An 18,557-nucleotide genomic window follows, 5' to 3' on the forward strand; every position below is an offset into this window, starting at 1 on the left:
GCTATGGTTAGAACTTAGTTTCTCTTGTGGTGATAACATCCAGAGTTATCCCATATTTATGTATAAACTACAAAACATTTGTCACAGTTTTAATAAAATTACAGGAAACTGAAGAGGCCAGCATTGGGTTTTGAAGCAGCAATAATTACAAAATATGTCATTAAAATACAAAAGCATGAAGTCTGTAAAATGTCTGAATCCTAAATTTTGGTGCTGGCTCTTAAAGCCAAAGAAAACTGGTCAGTCTGAATTACTAGATGACACAATGTCTATTTTGAAATGTTCTAAACAAACCAGAATATGCATTGAGCATCTTACTGTACAGGCAGAAAAACAGATTTTGTATTTTAATGTTTCTTCAAAACACAATATCCTAGGTAGGTCTCGAACCTACCATTCTTAGGTAAGGTTATAGAGAGGGCAGTGGCGTCACAGTTGCAGAGTTTTTTGGATGACACTTCCGCCTTAGACTCCCACCAGTCCGGCTTTCGTCCAGGTCATGGGACGGAGACAGTGCTGGTCGCCTTGGTAGATGACCTCCAGCGGCATCTGGATCGAGGCGGCGTGGCGGTGCTGATGCTGTTGGACCTGTCGGCCACATTTGACACGGTCGATCATCAGCTACTGGCCCGCCGGCTCGCCGACGCAGGGATTAGGGGGTTGGCCTTACAGTGGCTTTCCTCCTTCCTTGATGGACGGGGACAAAGGGTGGCTATTGGGGGAGAGCGGTCCCGGAGGCATCCACTAGTGTGCGGGGTGCCACAAGGGGCAGTTCTCTCCCCGATGCTGTTTAACATCTATATGCGCCCCCTTGCCCAGATTGCTCGGAGGTTCGGGCTTGGGTGCCATCAATATGCTGATGACACCCAGCTCTATCTACTAATGGACGGCTGACCTGACTCCGTCCCAGAAAACCTGGACCTAGCACTGCAAGCCGTGGCAGGTTGGCTCAGACTGAGCGGGCTGAAGTTGAATCCAACGAAGACAGAGGTCCTTTGCTTGGGTCGCGGTGCTCTGGGAAGGGAAATCCCCTTGCCGGTCTTTGACAGTGTGCTGCTGAAAGCAGCCCATAAGGTCAAGAGCTTGGGGGTTCTTCTGGAGCCTTCATTATCAATGGAGGCACAGATAGCGGCCGCTGCCAAGTCCGCGTTCTTTCACCTTCGATGGGCGAAGCAGTTGGTCCCCTTCCTGGAGCGCCGTGACCTAGCAATGGTGATCCATGCTACGGTCACCTCGAGACTGGACTACTGCAACGCCCTCTACATGGGGCTGCCCTTGTGCCAAACTCGGCGGCTGCAGCTGGTGCAGAACGCGGCGGCTAGGCTGTTGCTGGGGCTCCCAACGTGGGAGCACATACAGCTGGGGCTACGCGGACTGCACTGGCTGCCAGTGGCATACCGAGTTCGCTACAAAGTGCTGGTTATCACCTTTAAAGCCCTATATGGCCGAGGACCTACCTACCTGAGGGACCGTCTCTCCCCATATGAGCCCCAGAGAGCGCTGAGGTCAGCTGGAAAAAAACAGCTGAATGTCCCTGGGCCAAGGGAGGCCAGATTGAAGGCCACCCGGGACCGGGCCTTCTCTGTCGCAGCTCCACTGCTGTGGAATCAACTCCCTGAGGAGGTGCGGACCCTACGATGCTTAGATCAATTCCGTAGGGCCTGTAAGACCCACCTTTTCAAGATAGCCTTCAACTAATGACAAGCTAGGAAATGCTGCTGAAAATGCTTTTAGTTACTGAATTCCACTGAAGATCTAATGTTTATAACGCCGCATTGTTAATGTTAATTTTAATAATCTGTAATTTGTTTTAACCATGATTTTATAAGTATAATTTGATGTACAGTGTATTTTATGTTGTGAGCCGCCCTGAGCCTGCCTCGGCGGGGAGGGCGGGATAGAAATAAAAAATTATTAAATAAAATTATTATTATTATATTATTTTTATACTACGAATAAGGCCTGTTGAAGATAAAAATACAATGGGCTCTAGAAAGAGGCTTTGGATAAGTCCCCTCCCCCTTGCTGTCTTCCTATCCACTCACCCAAGAAGGCATTCATTTCCCCCACACACACACCTCAAGGGAAGCTGATCTCTGCCATCTGGAAAACAGTGATCTCCAGCCTTCACCTGGAGGCCAACAACAACGGTTCCCCAGAAGGGAATGGCTGGTTGAGGGATGCAGTGTATGGCATACCTGTCTGAGGTCCCACCCTTCTTCAAACCTCATCCTCTCCAGGCTCCACCCTTAAATCTCCAGGAATTTTCTAATCTGGAGTTGGCAACCCTGTCTCCTTCCCTTCATCTGGCCCTCTGACTTCAGCTTTCCATTGCCTTCCTCCTCCCTGCAGCCTTCACCTAGGAAAGGACAGCTTACATCATTCTCCTCTCCCCCCTTTGATCTGAAAAACAACCCTGCAAGACAGGTTAGGCTGAATGTCTGTGGCTGGTCCAAAATCACCCAGTCAGCTTCCACAGCAAGGACCTGGGTCTGGTAGACCCCGCTCTGAATCCTTAACTACTATGCCCTCCTCACCACAGAATCTCCAGGAATTTCCCATCAACTTGGAACTGGCAGCCATAGTTAGGACTAACCCCAATGAGTTCTCCCTCAGAGGCCCTTAGTGATACCTTTCAAACCAACACTCACTCTCTCTGATAATGTTGTTGGTCTTAAGCACAGGACTTTAATCTGTCTCTCACTTTCCCTCCCTATTGGTCTCTCTGTATCTGGCCTGCTGATAAAGGATGCCATTTTTTCAGGCCTTGGATTCAGTGGGAGCTCACAGGAGCGCAGCTCCTGAACTGTAGGACCGTGTAGCTGGAATGGTGTCTGCTTGCTATTGTAACCCCTAAAGGCGTGGGAGGGTCACGCGCCCAGTTACCCAGATTCTGTAATGTCTGGAAACATAGACGCTCTCACACCGATCACATTGAGACAGTGGTATTTCAGGAACTTGCTAAGCTACTGTAGATTTTGTACATACTAAGCAGAATATTTTACATGCTTCTTGTGAGAATCTTTGTGTTGCTATGTCTTAAGCTGAGATATTTTCGGATACCTGAACCCTATATAATAAAGGAAGTTTGCCTTTGCAAGCTGAGCATTTTCTCTTCAACACGCGTGTTGTGTGGTTCATTCCAACACTGAACCTTTCTGAGAGTTCCACCTCCTGGTCCACTGAATAGTAGGTGCAGCTGCATAACAATCCCTGGATGAGCTCAACCACCTATTTTTCTACAAAATGGCCCCTGCCTGTTTCCCTTCCAGAGGTCAAGGAGGAGTCCACAGCCAATCAAGAAAAAGCCTTCCCTCAGCCAATCGTAAGAAGGCTGTCTCTATGGCTCTTTCCCTCCTCCTCCATCTCTCAGCCAGTCAAGGGAAGGTTTTCTTTCTCTCCTCTGCAAAGCAGAGCAAGAGGCAGCTTAGCCGGTGGGAGAGTAGAGAAAGCCATAAACTGCTAGAACTAAGGCTGGTTGCTTTTGACTGACAGGAAGGAGCTTGGCTGGCTAGCAACAGCCACTTGTGTGGGAGAGAGGAGTGGAGTCAACCAATGAGTTGATGATGATGATAATGGATTTATATCCCACCCTCCACTCCGAACAGCTCACAATCTCCTTTATCTTCCTCCTCCACAACAGACACACTGTGAGGTGGGTGGGGCTGAGAGGACTCTCACAGCAGCTGCCCTTTCAAGGACAACCTCTGCCAGACCTATGGCTGACTCAAGGCCATTCCAGCAGGTGCAGGTGGAGAAGTGGGGAATCAAACCTGGTTCTCCCAGATAAGAGTCACACACTTAACAACCACCAAACTGGTTCTCCATCAAAGGCCAAAATAGGATTTGAAAGGACCTCCCCCATCACCTTTTACTGAGAGAACTAAGCTTGGTTGCTTTTTACTGAGAGAAGAAAGGTTAGTTGCCTAGCAGCAGCCACTGCCTAGCTGTTTCCACAGAGGGACAATCCTCATCTGTCCTGGGGTCAGCAGTGGGTGGTGGAGAGCAGAGTCAGCAGTCTCATCAGTCTTTGGTAGTTTATGACAACTTTATGTCTACAATACGTGGAAACGTGCATAAGGCTTTAATTAACAAAATCATATGCTCTGGGGAAAAACCATACTGAATTTTTAAAAAACTGTCACCTACTCTGTGTTAAAGGCACAGAGTAAGTGACAGTTTAAGATGCACAGCGACTGACAGTTACCTATTAACCTGCAAGCACTTGTCATTACTAGCTAAGTTTCTGTGATATCGCAGAAGCATGTAGGAAAGAGACTGGACTCCAACACATTGAAATGAATTCACTGTAACTATTGCCTGAGCTGCTGTGATGCTAAAGCATGTCTGCTTGCACTGTAAACTGCTAAGACACTGTTAGACACAAGAGCCTAAGGAGAAAATATGGAAAGGACAGGCATGAAGGGCCAGATATCCAATCAATTCTGCTTCCTCAAGGTTTATTATTCTTTTTACTGCCTAAGGAAAAGTGGAGTTCTGTTTATGATACTGGGACCACTCTAACCATTCACCAAGTAGCCTTCCTTCAGCCTAAGGAGCCTGCTTCCAGCAGAAGAGCCACTTAAGTTTGAGGAAGGCTTCAAACTTGAGCCAAAAGAAAAAGTGGGATATAAATATTTTAATTAATCTATTAATTAACTTTGCTTAGTGGCATCCTAAGATCCACTCCACTGTGTCAAACACACATGTGTCTGTTGCTGGCAGGAAACAGTGACCCAAGTTTAGATTAAGCTGGTTAGAATAACTAGCAATTTCATTTGACTATATCATATTTACCATTTTTAGCTGTACCTAGAAAACATCCCTTGTGCTTGGAGGATAGAAAGCATTTTAACCATACATACGAAGTAAATGCAACAGGCAGAGCTATCTCATTTTGTAACTAAGACAAAGCAAAATTAACCCTATGGCTAGAACCAGGGCTTTTTTGTAGAAAAAGCCCAACAGGTACTCATTTGCATATTAGGCCACACCCCCTGGACACCAAGCCAATCGGAACTTAGTTCCTGCTCAAAAAAAGTCCTGGCTAGAACACTAAGGACAAGAAGTTATCAAATAACAAGATTCATATGTTTCATTGGGCAAGCTATGTTAACAGAAAAAGCAAAACAGATCAATAAAGCTTAAGGGTACCTATAGCTTATTGCCATGGTCTGAACAGATGTTTAATTCCACTGTGCAAGCCAAGGAAGTAAAGCCCTGAGCACTGTATCATCTCAGAAGACATGTAAACTGCTCTGAGCTACTAACAAGAAGAATATGGTAAAACTGTAACAAATAATATACTATATGATTTTGTGCCGTTACAATGGTATTATATTTCTAAATATAGAGACCATCTAAAATGTAGATAACCTATATTAAGTACATTGAACATAACTGGAAAGTCTTTGCATACAGGTACAACTACCGGTACATTTTTTCTCACAATCACCATGATAATTATGTTATCTTGCTCTAGAAATTCACTCTGCATCCAAGCCGGGGGAAAACAAAATTCTATTGTTCTTAAGCATCTGTTGTATTTAAGGTGCTATAACTTATTTACAACTCAGAATTCAAATAAGCATGATAATAACTCCAAGTTCATTTTGTTTATAACCCAATCTACCAGAAACATACAATTTGTAGCCAATGCAGACTGAGTTCTTCATTAAAAGATAATTCTGCAGTCTAATGGCTCTAGGTGAAATCTCATACAATGTTTGAGATTTTAATGGTACTCAGCATGGGTACAGTCTTTTCTCCCACAAGCCACCTTATCATACAAAGGAAAGCCAATAAGCTACTTTGATTATGACACACTAGACCAGAGGTGTCAAATGTCCAGCCCATGGGCCAGAATTGGCCTGCTCGATGTCTAATCAGGCCCCGGGGCTCTTTTCTCCCCCCTCTTGTCTTCACCATTTGAAGCTCCCATGAAATGTCCTTCTCTTTCAATTCCCTGTCTTTTTTGCCTTGTCTTTGCAAGCTACAGCAAAGACAAAGCTGCAAGGAAAACATGGAACAGGCTCTCCATTAAAACTGTGGGGAGAACATGGAATGAATTTTCCATTAAAGTCTCTGCACCCAGATAGATAGGGCCCAGGAACCTTAATGGAAGATCCATTCCACGTTTTCCTTGCAACTTTGTTTGTGCTGCAATGTGTTTCAATGGAGTGGAGATCAGCGTTCCTTTATAGACAACTGAAGCTCAGGCTTCCTGGAGCTGTGTCCTTGCAAATAAAGAGTTGATGTTTTGAGCCAGTTTGTCTCTGCTCAATGAATCTGACCTAGTGAGTACTCTAACCTGGGAACCCACAGCCAAAGGGCGACATTACAATGCATAACCATTGCCAATCTGAGTAGACCCCGGGGGGCAGGGGTGAGAAGCTCGCACTGCCATTTCATTGTTTTCCCAGGCTCAGAGCATTTTATATTTTTAATTTCTGCTGCGATCCTTGTGCTTTTTCTTGATGTTTTATTTTTAAAATTGCATTTTCAAATCCCATTATTCCCCCATCTTTTTGTTCCAAACAAAATATTGCAATAGTTTTAAGCACATTTGTATTTTAACTTAAAAATTAATATATCTAATTGTGTTTGCCTGTGTCCTTTATAAAGCTTCTATCTTCACTACCTCACATTACATTTTATGTCACACATGGCCCAGCCCCACAAAGCCCCACTTGTGTTGGATCTGGGCCTCCTAACAAATGAGTTTTACACCCCTGCACTAGACAGCAGTCGAAAAATCACTGCTCTTTGACAGTCTGAACTGCATTTAGCATTTTTAAAAACATACAAATAGAAAAGGATCAACTTTTTAAAAAGCTGCATTGTTTATTACTACACAAATTCTGAGTTCACAAACCTGTATTATCCAGATGCTGATAGCTTTATAAGCTTCACAGTGAATTTTAAGGAGTTTAATTTTTCACAACTTTATCAAGCCTACTACTACACCGCCTTCCCCCATCATTCCTGCTTGAATCAGTCCAGTGCAAAACAAATGATTCATTAATAATCTTAAGGGTCTTCTTAACTCTGTGCCTAGCCCTATTAAGACACATAATGTGAATAATCAAAAATACTCAATTGTCCTGGGGCATAAATTTTTTATTAATTTAAAACTTTGCTCTCTAGAAATGTAAGCAATTGAACTCTGAACAGCTGGTGGGGGGGCAGGGTCATTTTCGCTACCCTGATAAAATGCTCAGAATTCAGCACACCAAATTTTCAATAAATCTATCTCTTAAAAGGGAAGCAAGAATATTTTACTATGAAGTTCTTAAATACTCTCATACCTGTAATGTTATAACCCTTATCCAAGCATATGCAACCAACAGCATACCATACAGCAACTCCCAAACTATATTCCAAAGAACTGTTAATGCACCATGGAAGGAAGGTGGCATGGTACAGCCCAATCAAGTCAGACTTCAAAAGCAAAGCAAGGTCAGTACTTGGAAGGGAAACCACCAAGGATGACTCTACAAAGGAAAGCAATGGCACACCACCTCACTTGCCTTGAAAGCCCCTTGCTGGAGTCATTATAAGTCAGTGCATTGGCACTTTAATGCCCCATATTAATGCCCCATAACTAATTAATTCAATGTTTCTGTAATATCCAATATCTGAGGTGGCAAACCATTGCATCTCTGCATGATTCAATGTGCTGGCCTTATAGATAAGTGAAAGAGAGGCCCTCTCCATTGGTCTCACTGGGAACAACTGCCATTTGTCTACTTCCTTCTCATAGACATTCTGCATAATTATTATGGAACAGTTTTATAAGTCATCCAAGAGCTTACACCTGTTTGCTTCTTTACACCTTCTCTTCTTGTCCCCCTTTCCTGTTTTGTTTTGCTCACTATGCATTGGCCAGTTGTTACACTTTGGGTGTCATGGCAGAGAGGAAGAATATATAAATACATTAAATAAATGAAATTATCACCTTCAGCAGGGGAAGAGTAATTCTTCCAGGCATCTGTACTAGTTGTAATTCTCAAAGTAGTAGGATCATCTGCCTTCATGGAGGGTGCATACTGCAGCACTGTGTGAGTCACTGCTCTGGGCATGCCAGATATACCAAGAGCAACAGGACTCTTCTTATGTATTCTAAAAGAAAAGCTACTGGGGTATAAAAGTAAACCACATCTCCATATCTCTAGTTTTAATTTAAAATAATGTGTGCCTTGATTAGTAGAAATTTGAACAATACTGTCCTGAAGTCCACTGAACATAATGGAGAGCCAGAAAAGAAAACATTTTGGGAAATACCTGGCCTTCAAAGTCTTTTCGAAGTCTGATTAATATAACCCCAAGGATGAACGGATCTGAAGATCTTCTAGATCAGGGGTCCCCAACCCTGGTCTGTGGACCAGTACTGGTCCATGGCCTGTTAGCAACCAGGCCGTGAGTTGTATAATTATTTCATTATATATTACAATGTAGTAATAATAATAAGAAGAAGACGACATTGGATTTATATCCTGTCCTCCACTCTGAATCTCACAATCTCCTTTATCTTCCTCCCCCACAACAGACACCCTGTGAGGTAGGTGGGGCTGAGAGAGCTCTCCCAGAAGCTGCCTTTTCAAGGACAATTCTGCGAAACGTATGGCTGACCCAAGGCCATTCCAGCAGCTGCAAGTGGAGGAGTGGGGAATCAAACCTGGTTCCCCCAGATGAGTCCACACACTTAACCACCACACCAAAATAAAGTGCACAATTGTATCAACCCAAAACCATTGCCCTCCCCCCCCCACTGGTCCATGGAAAAATTGTCTTCCACAAAGCCGATCCCTGGTGCCAAAAAGGTTGGGAGCCGCTGTTCTAGATCAAGCCTCTGTCCCAACAGCAATATTAACAGAGTTCTGGAGAACTGTCATTTTGTCTAAAGCTACGCTGATAGTGCAATAAGAATTACAGTGATATTCAAGCACCTGTCCCATATTCATTTAGAAAAATGCTTTCCCTACTTGATATAAGTACAAACAGGTGCTCCACTTAGGATGGCGTGTAATTACATGTCTTTTGTACATTCTGTGGGTCTATAATAAGCATGAGAATATAAACTTGGCAATGATTTGGTTGTTCTGGACAAGTTCCTAGTGACAAAACCTATTATCGTAACTGGCATCTCCTGGCAGTTTCTGGAGCAGGACTAAATACTTCACCAACTAAAAACATCCACAATCTTAGAAGACATTAAACAAAGTTTCACAAGGGTTTAACTAAAAGTAAAACCAAACTCTCACATTTCAAAAGAGACACCTTCTTCCGAATGTACCTTTCCAACCAACTACTTTATGTGAGCCTCAACAAATGTACTCTGGAACATTTTACAGCATATAAGCTTTTCAGTATAAAATTTTTCATACATAGTGCTCCTTGCCCTCAAGGATCCATTTTAAATATACAAATATGAGAATGCAGTTACAACATTTAAACTGGGAGATCAGTTTGCAATTCGTGTTACTACAATTGAAGAGTGAAAATTCTTATCTTGTAAAGTAATTCCTCAAAGCTATTCTAATTTCCATTAATTTACTTGAAGCATTCTGATCTCTAGGCAACCCGCTGTGGTTAGCAGAGACAGGACCACTAAGATATACAGCTATAGACAGCTGGCAATAGTCTTTATATATGGCAGTCCTCTGCACGTTCTTCCCTTTGAGAAAGTCTGAAGAGCTTGCTGACTCCTAATCCAGTATAGGATGATTCAGTAAAAACTGTAACTTTCCTTATTCTGCATATCTTATGGATAAAAATGCAACTGAAACTCAAAATGTGTATCTCAAAAGGTAAGATTTCAGCCACATACAAATTGTAAAATGTTACTCCACCTAATTGATATCTCATTTTCCACAGCTAACAAGAAACTTTTTTTTAATCACCATGGCTATCTCAAACATAGCTATGCACCTAATGCAGTTTTGCTAGCACTTACGGGTGTGGGGGCACCTACTACTGCCTGCTCCATTTGTCAAAATCTTTTGGCAAAGCCTTACTAGGGTGGAAAGGCAGCACAGAAATATTTTAAATAAATAATGTTTACTATATTTAAAAAAAAAATCTATGAGGCCTCTTCTCTAAGAAAATTAGTTGTGAATTATTTAAGCCTGAGCTACTAAATAAAAAAAAAGTTTCAGTTCTTCAGTTTCCTAACTATGTGTTCACTGTTTTATATCACATATATACGTAACTCCCTTTACTCTGCTATTTAATCCAGACCATGAATTCCTGTTAGAATTGCTACTTTTATACATAAGCATACACTGTAGGAGTAAAGAAAACCCATTCTTCTACCCTCCCTCAAAAATACTTCAAGGGATTAAAGGTATTAAGAGGTAACAATTATGTTAATTTAGGCACAGCTATTGCACTGGAGGGAGGGACAACCATGTCCTCAAAGTCAGAATGGGCAGTAATTGTGAGCTTCCCTCTTACTGATGCAGGATATAGTTAACAAATGAAAACATGCAGGCACTTCCAAATCATCCACTGGTGCTAACAACCAGGCTTCATACAACTGAAGCGATGTGTGTGTGTGTGGGGGGGGGGGGCTTGCTTTTCAGCACACTTCATTTAAGAATGTTTTAGAAAGACTCTCTAGGGGTAAATGCAGAGACAGCTGTGAGTTTGCAGAGTCCTACTTAATAAATGAGTTCAATCCCAGCGAAAACTGGGTTCAGGTAGCTGGCTCATGGTTGACTTAGCCCTCCATCCTTCTTGAGAGGTCGGTAAAATGAGGACCCAGCTTGCTGGGGGTAAAGTGTAAATGACTGGGGAAGGAATGGCAAACCACTCCGTAAAAATTCTGCCATAAAAATGTTGTGAAAGCAACGTCACCCCAGAGTCAGAAACGACTGATGCTTATTTATTAAGTAACAGTAAATCTACAGGATTTATGAATCCTGTAGATTTACTTTTACTGAATAAATCTATAGGATTCATAAAAATACCCTTCACACATGGAGACATTCTTACTAGAGGTTCTGAATCAAGGCAAGTCAACTCCCAAATTCATGTCAGAGCTTTTCATAATGTGATCACACCATACTTATGCAACAGTGCATAGACAGCTAACATTTTAGTGACCTGAGTCCTTGCAAATCAGAGGACGTGAACATTACAGCAATGAAAGTGTATAGTCTCTACTTGTCAGACAACATTCAACTTTTACAGATTATGCCCAACTAATCTGAATGAGTGCTGCACTCTGTACAGTGTTTTGTAAACCTGTACACCCTCAGGCTAGTCAATCAACTATCTCTAAAGTCGTGTTTTCACTAACATTCACCTATGCCACTTGCTGCTCATTTGGGGTACAGCAATCTAGCATACAGTAGTCTGTATCAATTTGCAACTTGTCAGCTCTCAGCAAGAGGTCTCTCTCCCTTCTCATCCAACAACTGTTGAATACAGATGCTAGTAATTGCTTCAGTATGTTGTTGATAAATAATTGGATAACAGTCCCCCACCATGCATAGAATGAACTACTGTACTACGTTAAGTGTAGAATTTTTGTGAAGAGGAGAAAGAATAGGAGGAGGAGGAGGACTGCAGATTTATACTCCGCCTCTCTCTCTGAATCAGCGTCTCAGAGCGGCTTTCAATCTCCTATATCTTCTCCCCCCACAACAGACACCCTGTGAGGTAGGTGGGGCTGAGAGGGCTCTCACAGCAGCTGCCCTTTCAAGGACAACTCCTACAAGAGCCATGGTTAACCCAAGGCCCATTCCAGCAGCTGCAAATGGAGGAATGGGGAATCAAACCAAAGATAAGAGTCTGCACACTTAACCACTACAGCAAACTGAATGGGTTTGAGGGACATTATGTAGTACTTGTACTAGAAATAACCCTAAGCACTAATACATCACTATATGGATTATTTCTGCTTGCAGTAATTCTTAGGAATTACCAATTGAAAAATGTGTAATTTTTTAGATTTTAAAAAGATACCACAATTCCTCAAAACCAGTGCACAGATGGTTTAGAACAGGAAAAAGAACATTTTTCCACATAATCCATAATTTAACAAATTCATTACTACAAAATATAGTGATGGCTGCTGGTCTAGGTGCCTTTATTCATAGATGAATACTTAACTAGCCGTTTATTAGCCATGCTCACTAAATGGAACCTCCAAGCTTCCAGGAAACGTGCCTCAAAATACAAGTAACTAGAAGGAAACAACAGGAAAAAATACTGCCTTTACATCATCTTTGTGTGCTTTCTAGAATCACCTGTCTAGTCAGAGTTGGAAAGAGGATGCTAGATTAGATGGCCCTTTGGCAAGGTTCTTACAACATGCCAACAACTGTCCCCTAATGTAGGATTTTCTCAAGTGTCAGTATCTTCCAAAGAATGAGGGCCTAATGTGCAGAAGTCATAAGATGCAGACCATGCCTTGGTTCCCTAAACTGGAGTACAAAGATGTCTCAGAGGTCATAGCTTTTTCAGCCAGCGAATTATACCAAGCATATACTGAAACCTTGAAAAAAAAACCTTAACATTCATTAGCAAACTCAGTCCAGTGTGATTGTTTTGTATTTATTTTTGAAAAGAAAGTGAGTTAGATATTCAGCAAAAGGATTTAAAAGAAATATTTTCTGACTGGTATAGAATATGGACAAGACAAAATTCTGACAGACAGCTACACTTCTAGATGGTCATCACCAACAGCACAGCAAACCTACTGACATCAGTTCTGTCCCCCTTAAAGTCTTGTCTTCTATTTTATAAGCTGGTTTTTCTTGTTTTGAACTTTAATTTTTAAATTTTATTTGTGTACAACTATCATGCACTGCAGGATAATTCTGGTGAATTATTTCAGTAGTATTTTACTAATATCCTTCCTTTGGCTGTTTGCAGCGAACATGTCTGTAAGAAATATTGCTTGTAATTGAAGAATTCCTCTGACAAAAATAGGAAAATGCTTAGAATTTTAGCATAAACCTAAAACATAATTAAAAAACAAAATGAAAGACTCTTGAGAACCCACTTATTTTAACACAAACGAGATGTTAATTTGTATTTTTTTTTTAAAAAGGCAAAGATAGTCCCCTGTGCAAGCACCAGTCGTTTCCAACTCTGGGGTGATGTTGCTTTCACAACATTTTCATGGCAGACTTTTTTATGGGGTGGTTTGCCATTGTCTTCCCCAGTCATCTACACTTTTTCCCCAGCAAGCTGGGTACTCATTTTACCAACCTCAAAAGGATGGAAGGCTGAGTCAACCTCGAGCCGACTACCTGAACCCAGCTTCCGCCAGGATCAAACTCAGGTCGTGAGCAGAGCTTAGGACTGCAGTACTGCAGCTTTACCACTCTATAAACAAGTAACAAAAAGGATTTTTATTGCAACCATAAGCAAAGTTGAAATTAATGGACTTAAGATGGACGTATCTGTGTTTAGGATTGCATTCTTATAGTTTAACAAATAACTTGTAGCAAAATAACTTGTATAAACTTCTCTGGAGAGCCAGTTTGGTGTAGTGTGCAGACTCTTATCTGGGAGAACCGGCTTTGATTCCCCACTCCTCCACTTGCACCTGCTAGCATGGCCTTGGGTCAGCCATAGCCCTGGCAGAGGTTGTCCTTGAAAGGGCAGCTGCTGTGAGAGCCCTCTCCAGCCCCACCCACCTCACAGGGTGTCTGTTGTGGGGGAGGAAGGTAAAGGAGATTGTGAGCCACTCAGACTCTTCGGAGTGGAGGGCAGGATATAAATCCAATATCATCTTCTTCTTCTTCTGTATATAAGCAGCATGCTGCCTAATCTCCAGAATGTTTCAGAAATACCTGCCTTTGTTGTTTTCCACTGCCTCTCCTCTCATTTGTTCACATTTCCAAAAAGAAACATTAAGTAACAAGCCACCTTTAAATACAATTCAAATTCCTAGTAGTCAACATTATTAAGAAGTTGTACTTTGTCCAGAGCATCATTGTGTTATGTAACAGAACTTGCTTCAGGTTGGTTTCTTCCAGCCTGCACAACCAACCACTTCAATTTCATTCTTAGCCCATGATGTTCAGTGAAGCTTCAAAAGTATCTTCTCGCTGCTTCAGAACCTCCTTACTGCTGAGATGCACCAGCATATATTTTACAGACTTATACATGGAACAACATTCTATCACCTTGGGATATTTCACACATCTACTTGCAATACTTTCTCTTTCCAACAGCTTTTGCAGTTTCTGGGGTCCCAGAGGACCAAAGCAGCAATGCTCACAACAACTGTGAGAGTGTGTGGGACTGGCACAAGTTCACCCAGCTAGTTTCATGGCGAAGTGGAGATCCAAGCTTGGCTCTTCCAGATCATATAATCACTGCACTACATTGGCTCTGTAAAAAACTCTTTAAGCTCAATTCATTCAAAGGAATGGGGAAAGAACAGAACAAATTGTAAAAGAATATTTCAAACTGTCCATTCAAACAAACATTTCCTTGGAAATTAAATCCCACTGTTTTGAGGTCTTTCTTTCAAGTAAGAGTATATGGGCCTACAGCCTTACAGCCCAGTACAATGCAGAATTAGCTGATGTAAGATCAGTGATTTAACGAAGTTAGAGTCCAGTGGCAACTTTAAGACTAACACTTGAATAAAACTGTGTTAACAGGGCTTAGACACCCTAAACTCAGTGGTAAGCAGTTACCTAAAGCAGGCTCTACTGAAATTAATGGTATTAACATTTTTCTGCTACTGCAGTCATAGACCATAAAATATGTCTCTCTCTCGGCTTGGCTTCGCAAACGAAGATTTAAGAAGGGTGCAATAGTCCACGTGTATGTAATACCAGATCATAACCTCTTTCCCCCACAGAGGGCTGTTTTTCTCCAATACAATTTTCTTCAATAAAATTGCTATTAGTTTAGAACATAACTTGCAAGACTTAGACATTTAAAATTATTTTACAAAGTGTTTAAGCCTTCCTTTTGCTCTTTCCTAAGTCTCAAAGGAAGGGGCCTAAGCAATTTAGAGTTTTGGAACAAGGACTGACCCTGAACTAAAAAGCAGTTCTCTTCTATGGGAATTTTTTTAAAAACTCAATATGCTGTACTCCACCCTGAACCCTACAGGGAATGGGCAGAATAGAAATATACTAAAATAAATAAATAAAACTTCACTTCAAAATACTTTTCTTAAGACTTCAAAGCAACATCTAAGCTTCACAACAATCTAGGCAGAAAAATTCACCCCGCAACAATTTCACACCAGCTACATGTGAGGTTAACAGCAGTGAAGCCCCACCCCCCCGGCAAAAAAAACTGAAATGTTTGTAAATACACAGGGCCATGGGCTAATAAGTGACAGCTAGACAAAGCCCACTTGATATCGGCAAATACAGTTTCACAGTTACGTTAAGCTCTCAGCTGGAACTTCACACATCTAGTCACTGTACCCAACTGGCCCGTTTCCAAACAAAGAAAAGGTGTTTCCCAGTAACAAACAAAACCAGCTGTCAATAACAAAATCGCACAGCCCAATACAAATAAAAACAATACTACTCAGGAATGATATTCAGCTAGATAAAACACATCTTGAAACTTTGACAATGTCAAGATCTATTCAGACCTCAATAAACTACAAGATCTAAAAGAATAGAACCTAAACATTAGCTAAATAAGTCGAATTGGTGAAAAGCTCACGGCCGCACCCTTTCCACTCTAAGTTAAAAAATCATCAAACGGCCCAGAACGACTGATAAAGATTAGGATACCTCGCTCGATCCATCCTTTAACACCCAGGCTGTGGATACCTGGGAGAATCCTGTTGTACGCCAACCCACCTTACGCGATCTTTCAATATCTGTGTCTCTGGACAGCACCAAAGAAAAGCCTTAAGGTGCCGAAGAAGCAACAACCTAACACTACCCCGGGGGGGGGGGGGGGCAAAGGAAGGGAGCAGAAGAAACAGGGAAAGATTGGGGGGGGGGGGAGACACAGCGCTCAGTCCGACAGCAAAAAGTCGAAGACCCCCAAGGTAAGTTTTAAAGAGGCTAGCAGGCTCTGAGAAGCCAGCAAGAGACCCTTCCCCTCCCCAGGATGCCTTCCCCCGCTTTCCTTCTATCACGTACTCTTTCTCAGTGTCTTTCCCCGACGGTTGCGGCACCTGCTGCGATATCTCCGTCCGTCTGCCTCCCCACCCCGCCCTTGCCAGGCCCAACTCAGCCCCCTCCGCCCAATGCTCAAAGGAAGCACCTCGCAGGGGAACGAAAATAGTCGCTATCTCCCAAGGCCCACCCACTTCCTCGCCAGGCTACAGAAGACAGCGCAAGATACTTCTTACCAGCCAGAAAGGCGACGACTCCTCGCCTAAGATGGCACCCACTCCGAGTCCAACCTGAAGCAACGACAAACCAAAGTCGTATACAGCAAACGCATGCGCTAAAGAAAGCCGAGAGAGGGCGGAGAAGACGGGTGGGACTACGACTCCCAGCACACCGCTGGAAAACTCAGTCGCATTCTGATTGGTTCCTCCGTGCTCGTCCCAAATACCCTAGTTCTCTGATTGGGTCTGACATTGTTGTGATTATCTTGTCAGGAGGAAGCGCTGATCGTTTGTGAGGTTTAGGTCTCTAACGGTGCCTATCGTCCCGCTATCGCAGACAACTGCGTGAGATGGGCGACTGGATTATTACAAGTACACACGTTATTGTTCGAACTATGAGGACAAGCTGCTATTTTAGAGAAAATAAGCAGGAGTCTTCTTGCATATTAACTATTAACGTGTTTTTTAAGCATGTAAAAGCGTTAGCTTCCGTGAATAAAATCAAAACGTGTTAGTTTTTAAGGGGCCCCAAGTCTCCTGTTTTATTTTTGCTGCAAAAGTTTGACATGGCTACACACTTCTGGAAATATGGTAGGCGAGCACAAAGATCATTCTACCTGCGCACCTTCGTACACACAGCATTGTTTGGAAGACGTGGTTGTCTCGGATACCGCTACCGCCGGACCTTCCGGGCCTTTGTTTAACGCTGGCCCAACTGGCAGGAAATCAGTAGGTGAAGTTCTTAAAGCGTGTCTTTACTTACCAGGACATAGGAGTTTTAATTTATGTCACAAATTAAATTAGTCGAAGTAGATAGAGAGGAACAAAGACTAATTTATCCTCAGTGGATCATCAGAGTCTTCAAAAGTTTTGGGGTAGCCGTGTAGGTCTGCAGTAGAACAGTTAAGATTTGAGTTCAGTAGCACCATAGAGACAGATCAATGATTTTCAGGGTATAAGCTTTCACGCGTCAACGCTTCCTTCATCAGTTTATATATAGTATGTTATACTTTTCCTTCCAGCATATCTGCATGTAGGAAGCAGGCTGTCTTGCTGAACGTATGCTTTTATATGGAGCTGTCAAAGGAGCGTGAAAAGAAAAAATGAAATGGTTGTGATAACTCTAAAGGAAGAAAACATTTCAAAGATTTCAGGTTTTCACGGCTGGTAAAATCATTAGGGTTTGTAGAATCTTTCGAGCTCAAGTGCCGTGTTCTACTGGAGAAAGTTTTCCTTCCAGACGTTTGGAAACGTCTGGAAGGAAAACTTTCTCCAGTAGAACACGGCACTTGAGCCCGAAAGATTCTACAAACCCTAATGAAGAAAACATTATTAACTAATTGTTCTTGTAAAGGCTGGTGTAGGATGCTCAGCAAACAAAGCCTTTCACAAATAATCTAAACTGATTTCCTCTTTTGCCATCTCCTTCACCCCATCTCTGCTACTTATTTCCTAAACTGACTGTGAGACTGCTGGTTTGGTGCAAGGGGCTAGAGGGTGTCAGATGACAGAGATTTGGGTTCAAATCCTCATTCTGACATAGGGTTGTGACTCTGGTTTGGGAAATTCTTGGGACCACTATCTGAGGAGAAGGAACTCAGCAGTACTGCGATGCCCCTTACAGTCCACTCTCTAAAGCTGTCATTGCCTCCAGGGTGACAGATTGCTTTATTTTGTAGACAGGGTTGCCAACCAGAGATGAGGACTGGAGATTTCCCAGAATTCCAATTGATCTTCTGGCTACAGAGATGAGCCCCCCTAGAGGAAACCCCTGCTTTGGAGGGTAGACTCTATGGCATTATTCCTTGCTAAGGTCACCAGATTCCCAAATCTCCAGGAGTTTATCAAACCAGAGCTGGCAACCTTGCTTGCAAAGCATGTTTAATTCTAGAAGGTCTTTGGGCCCCACATGGAGGTTAGTGGCTGTTGTGGAATTCTATTGACCAGGCCACCACCTGGAACCCCAGAACCCACCCAGGGTTCTCCCTGGAATGAATGGGGGTGACCAGAGAGCAGACTTTGTGTGTGTGACAGAGAGAGAGATCAGATGCTGCAAACTAGATCTACTTTTGAACCTTAAAATCATACAAAGCATACAAAAATAATCTCCAATATTTAGAATTGTGCACACTTACAAGTCAAGGAATGTACATTCCAGCTACTCACCAAGAACCCATCAAATCCTTGGAGTGGTTGGTGTGTAGCAACTAATAATGAGAAAACAAGCCATACATATACCTTGCTAGCCATGTATAGTTGTCAATCAAGAATATGACCC

General features: G+C 42.5%; 1 protein-coding gene across 1 annotated transcript in view; it reads right to left on the reverse strand.

The window, feature by feature from the left end:
- The window catches only part of ITCH (itchy E3 ubiquitin protein ligase), a 91,333-nt gene extending 74,912 nt beyond the window's left edge, over positions 1 to 16,421 (reverse strand). The window contains exon 1 of the mRNA XM_060230983.1: positions 16,298 to 16,421. The gene's annotated coding sequence lies outside the window, so the exon portion shown is untranslated. The remainder of the gene's footprint in view (positions 1 to 16,297) is intronic.
- Between the last annotated feature and the right edge of the window lie 2,136 nt (positions 16,422 to 18,557).

This window comes from Heteronotia binoei, chromosome 2 (assembly GCF_032191835.1).
Source record: "Heteronotia binoei isolate CCM8104 ecotype False Entrance Well chromosome 2, APGP_CSIRO_Hbin_v1, whole genome shotgun sequence".
Taxonomy (NCBI): domain Eukaryota; kingdom Metazoa; phylum Chordata; class Lepidosauria; order Squamata; family Gekkonidae; genus Heteronotia; species Heteronotia binoei.